The sequence below is a fragment of the Aquarana catesbeiana genome, linkage group LG08 (genome assembly GCF_042186555.1).
Source record: "Aquarana catesbeiana isolate 2022-GZ linkage group LG08, ASM4218655v1, whole genome shotgun sequence".
Classification (NCBI taxonomy): Eukaryota; Metazoa; Chordata; class Amphibia; order Anura; family Ranidae; genus Aquarana; species Aquarana catesbeiana.
Genome location: NC_133331.1, coordinates 306,297,049 through 306,304,634, shown reverse-complemented (window position 1 = coordinate 306,304,634; position 7,586 = coordinate 306,297,049).

The window sequence follows — 7,586 nt, the reverse complement described above, 5'->3', positions numbered from 1 at the left end:
TCTGATGAGACAGCAGTGACTTGGCATGACAGGTCTTCCTAAGTTAAAGTAGAACAATAGGCAAAATTTTTTTTTTTCCATTTTGGATAGAGTAAGGAGGTGTTATAACCCCTGTTGGTTCATTTCTTTGCCATCTGTGCCCCATTAGAGATATTTACCTTCACTTCCTGTCCCATAGGCAAAACAGGAAGTGAGAGGAAATCCCTGCAAATTAAGGGAATTCCTTGGGGACCCCAAGGATACCAGAACTAGTGTCCCCATTGGAAGATTTCCCCTCTATTACTTTTCTGGGGCAAACCAAATTTTGGGATTTTCTTTTACTTTCACTTTCAATACTTTTGGTAAACAGGACAAATAGAGAGGGTGAATCTCCCAAACGGGGACACAGACAGCAATAAAAACCCGACATCTCACTCTATCCAAAACGAAAAAAAAAATTTGCTTTTAGTTATACTTTAATCCAGGTGTGCGGAGGGATGCCTAGTAGGAGCACACGGCTTCCTTCCAAGCCCCAATCATTACATACAGTACTGTGCCAAGGGTGACATGCCTGAAGTGGGGTGGTCTTGTGCATGTAGTTCTTATCCTGTGCATCTGGAGCAGAGACTGTTCCTACCGCTACCTGTGGAGGCATCTCTTCAGCTGCTCAAGTGGACTACCAAACTTTTTCCACCTCCCTGTGAAGGAGTATTGCCCACTGTCATACCCTCCACACTCCTCTCCTGTACATACTGCCCACTGCCATACCCTCCACATTCCTCTCCTGTACATACCGCCCACTGTCATACCCTCCACACTCCTCTCCTGTACATACCGCCCACTGTCATAACCTCCACACTCCTCTCCTGTACATACTGCCCACTGTCATACCCTCCACACTCCTCTCCTGTACATACCGCCCACTGTCATAACCTCCACACTCCTCTCCTGTACATACCGCCCACTGTCATAACCTCCACACTCCTCTCCTGTACATATTGCCCACTGTCATAACCTCCAAACTCCTCTCCTGTACATACCCGCCCACTGTCATCCCCTCCACACGCCTCTCCTGTACATACTGCCCACTTGCATACCCTCCACACTCCTCTCCTGTACATAATGCCCACTGTCATATCTCCACACTCCTCTCCTGTACATACTGCCCAATCTGTCACCTGTTTGGCTGAAACGTCAGGCGCTACGATTGGGCCCTGGGAGAAGGGGAGGAGACGCACGGAGTACACAGGAGCCCCTGTCTGACCCGTAGCAAGGTCCCACCTCAAACGTGAGCGGGGGGGGGGGGGTCACAGTGGCACTATTTGATGGGCACAGTGACAGCATTTGATGGGGCACAGTGACTGCGTTTGATGGGCACAGTGAGGCTGCAATTGATGGGTTGTTTTTCAGAATTTTTCAATTTGTATGCGCCCCCCCAAAAAAATTTAGAGCACCAGCCGCCACTGAGCAGCGGACATCTTGTTACACCCAGCCCGAACTATATGGGCTGGGTGTAACAAGATGTCCGCTGCTGGCTTACTGCGGCCGAATGCAGGGTGTACCAAGATGGGCGTCGGGATGTTCAACTGCTGACGGCGTCACCTCCGTTGTTCCACTCGGTGACTTCTGCTTGTGCCGCCTTTTCCAGGTATCGGATTAGGCATCGGGAGCATTTGTGCGTGTACAAGTACTCGCACAAATGCACAGTATCGATCTCGATACCGAAACTAGTATCGGTATTGGGACAACCATAGTAACTGTATTGTCTGCTCTCACGTTGTAAAGCGCTGTGTAAACTGTTGGCGCTATATAAATCCTGTATAATAATATTAGAGGTACACTGAATAGAAATTTTGGTGCCGAGGCAGAAACCAAAAATGCAGGATGCAATTGGCTGAAAATAACAGTTTTTAAAAAAAAATATTTATATATAATTATATTATATTTGACTTTTTAATTAATATCATCAATATAAATGAATTTATTGTCGGTCATTATTGACATATTTAGCGCAAGAAAAGCTTGCGGTAAAATCGTTGCGAATTTGTGTGCAAAATCGCGTGCATTTTCAGCGCCATTATCGGCACCTTTTTCTCTTATCAGCAGATAACGCCGTTTTTCACCCAATATGTTTCGATGGCCGAAATATCAGTGCATCTCTAATATTAATAATATTAATATTAGGGTAATCCTATAAATTGTCAATGGAACGCAGAGATAGGAATTGATATCAGTTACAAACAGGAAGTCCTGGGTGAGAGGTGAGTCAGGAGGAAGTAGAGAGGAGACATTGCTGGAACTGGCAGTAGAGGAGGTAATAAGATATTATTTTATATTTACACCCAGTAATCCCCCCGTCATGTTCCGTCCTCTTCCTCCATAGTCACTGTGATGTCTTTTATCTCCAGCAGATGATGCTTTCTCCATCTCTCTCTCTCTATATCTCTCTATATATATCTATATAGATATATCTATATAGATGGATATATATATATATATATATATATAGATATAGATATCTATATATAGATATCTATATCTATATCTATAAATATATATATATATATATATATATCCAACTGTACATCCAGAGCTGTTAGTTGATAGACCAATATATGGACCAATAAATATAGAGCCATATATCCAACTGGAAAGCATGCTTTGTGATCTGATCCTGAACACCAGTCACAGAGAGTTGCCACCTCATCCCTTTAAACCCGAACACAGTGTGAGGTGAGTTTAATTACCACCTTAATCAGCCACAGAACCTGTGTAATTAATATGTATTCGGGTTTAAAGGGATGAGGTGGCTACCCGAGTACCAGCATAGATACCCCCCTGACCTAGTTTGGTGAAGTTGGCTATCAGAGTGACATCAGTATAGTATTAGAAGCAGTCTGAGATGTCAGAATTATGGAGGACCTCTGTGCAGACATTCTTCATCCCAGTACAGTCCAGATTATTCTCAATTTATTATCCATCTACAGAGAGGAGAGTCCTGTATAGATCACATGACAACATCTACAATGATGGATGAGGACCACAGTCACATGACCAAGAATATATTAGACCTCACCCTGGAGATCATCTACCTGCTGACCGGAGAGGTGAGGAGGATTCTGGGAGGTCACATGACATCACTCTTATCTCTATTAATAAAACACAGACCTGACCGGAGAGGTGAGGAGGATTCTGGGAGGTCACATGACATCACTCTTATCTCTATTAATAAAACACAGACCTGACCGGAGAGGTGAGGAGGATTCTGGGAGGTCACATGACATCACTCTTATCTCTATTAGTAAAACACAGACCTGACCGGAGAGGTTAGGAGGATTCTGGGAAGTCCGTAGTGATATTTTTTTTTTTCAATTTCTTTCCTCTTTACACAGGATTGTAAATGAGTGAAGAAAGTATCTAGTATACCATTAACACCCAGTAGTTGCCTTCATGAAACATCACCCACCACAGGGTCTCTACCTCAGTGCCTGACAAAAGAGGTAACCAGTGGCAAGAAGATTCTGGAAGTTACTAAAAGGATTGTTGAACTGCTGACAGGAGAGGTGAGCGGTGTCGGGAATTCTGGGACATTATCCAGTAACAGACAAGGGATGTGTCTGGATGGTGACTGTATCATTGTGTGTGTCAGGTTCCTATAAGGTGTCAGGATGTCACTGTCTATTTCTCCATGGAGGAGTGGGAGTATTTAGAAGGACACAAGGATCTCTACAAGGACGTCATGATGATCAATCAGCCGCCCCTCACATCACCGGGTAAGATGAGACTTTATTGTAAAGGAGAGAGCAGTACGGAGGGTCCACCTAGATCCTCCATCATCTGATAAACACATAGAAACAATGTATTCAGTCAGTGTGTGTGTTTCCTACAGATGGATCCAGTAATGAGAACCCACCAGAGAGATGTCACTTCTTTAAGGTTGCCTACTCCTGCAGTACACTATATTAAAGGTCCATCTCTATTCCTCAATATAACGTCATGTTCCCAACAAATGAGGAGGAGATACTGTACACCATATGAAAGGTCCATCTCCATTCCTCAATATAACGTCATGTTCCCAACAAATGAGGAGGAGATACTGTACACCATATGAAAGGTCCATGTCCATTCTTCAATATAACGTCATGTTTCCCACAAATGAGATGGAGATACTGTACACCATATGAAAGGTCCATCCCTCTTTCCTAAACAATATTTGCAGGAAGGTCCATCTCCATTCTCTCGCCATCAATGTAATTATTGTACAAACTCTATTACCCGGTGTAGTTTGGGTGTATTGTACTGGTGATCTGGTTTGGACTCGTAGTTTGGTGGTATAATTGCTCCTAATTCCATGCCGGAGTTCTGTGAAACTGTTGAGTGCTGTACATCAAGTATGACTCCTGATTGTAAGACATAAAACCTACTTATCACTTTTTCTATTTAATTTCGGACAGATGAAAACTGTCCACAAAACCGGAATACCTCTGAGGGACAATATTTGTTATCTCCAGATTATAATGTAGAAGATGATGTCATCACACAACATTCTCCAGAAGTAAATCCCATCACTCATAATAGACATCACAGACCTCACCAATTGGGGAGATCAATGGATCCCTCTAATCCCGAGGAACCTTCTCATAAATCACGTTCTGCTACTCCAGAAATACATCTAAAATCTCAGAGTGCGGATGGATCTGCAGATCTATCTAATCCCCAGGAACCTTCTTTAAAACATGAAGGTGTTCACACAGGAGAGAGTCCATTGTCATGTTCAGAGTGTGGGAAATGTTTTAGCAGCAAAAGAAATCTTTTTAGGCACGAGAGAATTCACACGGGCGAGCGCCCTTTTCCATGCTCGGTGTGTAGGAAACGGTTCACTGTGAAAGATCACCTTCTTCGACACCAGAAAATTCACACAGGGGAACGTCCTTATGCATGTTGAGAGTGCGGGAAAGGTTTCATCGATAAAGCCTGCCTTCTTAAGCACCAGAGAAGCCACACAGATGAGCGTCCTTTTTCGTGTTTCGAGTGTGAAAAATCATTCACCGTGAAGGACGACCTCATTATACACCAGAGGAGCCACACGGGCGTACGTCCTTTCGTGTGTGCGGAGTGCGGGAAATGTTTCACTGCGAAAAGATACCTTCTTCATCACCAGAGAATTCACACGGGTGAGCGTCCTTATTCGTGTTCAGAGTGCGGGAAATGTTTTGTCATGAAAGCACACCTCCTGAGACAACGGAGAAGTCACACGGGTGAGCGTCCCTATTCGTGTCCCAAGTGCGGGAAAGGTTTCGCTGATAAGGGAAGGCTTCTTATACACCAGAGAACTCACACAGGTGAGCTTCCCTTTTCATGTACGGAGTGCGGGAAATCCTTTACCATGAAAGAAGAGCTTATTGTACACCGGAGAAATCACACGGGCGAGTGTCCTTTTCCATGCTTAGCGTGCGGGAAATGTTTCACTGCGAAAAGGAAGTCTTACCAGACACCAGAAAGGTCACGCAAGCGAGCGTCCTTATTCTTGTTGAGAGTGCGGGAAATCTTACAGTACAAAAGGAGAACTTCTTCAAGATCACAGAAGTCACACGGGTGAGCGCCCTTATCCATGCTCAGAGTGCGGGAAATCCGTCCCCGCGAAAGGATACCTTCTGCAACACCGGAGGAGTCACACGGTTGAGCATCCTTATTCATGCTCAGCGTGCGGAAATGTTTCATTGGGAAATCGGGCCTTTTTAAGCACCAGACAAGTCACACCGGTGAGCATTCCTTTTCTTGTCTGGAGTGCGGGAAGTGCTTCACTGACAAAGGAAGCCTAATGAGACACCAGAAAAGCCACGCGGGTGAGCGCCCTTTTTCATGTCCCGAGTGCGGGAAATTGTTCATCGATAATTTATTCATATTGAGGACCCAAATAAAAGATATGGAGAAGTTTTCTTTCCCAGACCTTACTTATGATACTCGGTGTTGCCATGTGTGAGTGTAGGACCAAGTCAGCACTTTTTTTTTTTGAAGGACCATATTACTATAATGTGATCCATGCAGATGTATAACAATCACATCACACCACAAAAACTTTCATTATTTTCATCATATATCATTTTTTTTTCGAGATTAATCACCATATCGAGTGGCGCACCACTAAAAATCCAGAACCAGGGAGGACAGTGTTGAAGTCCTTGGTCCATATTGGACTTGAAGGGATTGAGGATCTTTGGAATGGCATTTTATATGGACTGGGGTGTGAAGGACCTTTAACAGTTTTCATTGATTTATTATTTATTGGTGTATACATGACACTAGCCGCAGTGTTTTGCTTTGTGGCAATGACAGAAACTATACCCCCTTTTGAACTCAATGGGCACTGGCACCCACCAAATGTAAACCCTTTGAATGGATGGGGTAGCCATACACAACGCATTGGGGCTGTGCCAACTCTACGTTGGTTCCTCCCAAGACCTCCTGCATATTCTAGCTCTATTGTCACCTCCCCCCCATATTCACCTCCAGGACTTCTCCTGAGGCTCTCCCATCTTCTGGAACTCCCTACCCCAATCTATCCAACTACAGTATCTCCTACTCTGTCCACTTTTAGTTGATTTCTGAAAACCCTTCTCCCTATTCTGCCCCCACCTAACAGCTCTACTATTATTTTCTCCATCAGCTCATCCTCCACGGTTATTATCTTTTGTTTCACTTGACCCTCCCTCTTAGATTGTAAGCTCTCAGGATCAGGGCCCTCTGATCCCTCCTGTATTGAATTGTATTGTAACTGTACTGTCTGCACTCAGGTTGTAAAGTGCTGCACAAAATCAGACTCCATCTCTTAACATATAGAAGAATGTACTCCCCAATTTTGCCCCCTTACCCCTTCTGATAAAGCTGGGGCCCCTGAGGCATCATTGTCAATCCAAGGATTTGCCTGTAGACCTCCGAGACAGAATTGTACGGAGGCAGAGATCTGGGGAAGGGTGCAGAAAAATTTCTACAGCATTGAGGGTCCCAATGAGCACAGTGGCCTCCATCATCTGTAAATGGAAGAAGTTTGAAACCACCAGGACTCTTCCTAGAGCGGGCCGCCCGGCCTTAGTCAGGGAGGTGACCAAGAACCTGATGGTCACTCTGACAGAGCTCCAGCATTTCTCTGTGGAGAGAGGAGAACCTTCCAGAAGAACAACCATCTTTGCAGCACTCCACCAAACAGACGGAAGCCACTCCTCCATAAAAGGCACTTAAAAACCCGCCTGGAGTCTGCCAAAAAGCACCTGAAGGACTCTCAGACCACGAGAAACAAAATTCTCTGGTCTGATGAAACAAAGATTGAACTCTTCGGCCCGAATGATCGGTCATCCCCCCCCCCCCCCGCATGCTAGTCTCATATCTAGTACGAATAGGTTACTAAAGTTACGAAAATTCTCGTAAGACAGAATACAAATTTGGAAGTGATGTAATGTTTTGTAATGTATTCCTACATTTCGGAGCATGAACAGTCTTGGTCACTCAATTTTTTCATACAAATACTATACTAATTACACGAAAATCATTCTGTTATGAGAAGAATATTTGTGTGTCCCTTCAGATATTTTCACGAACTGACGTGATCG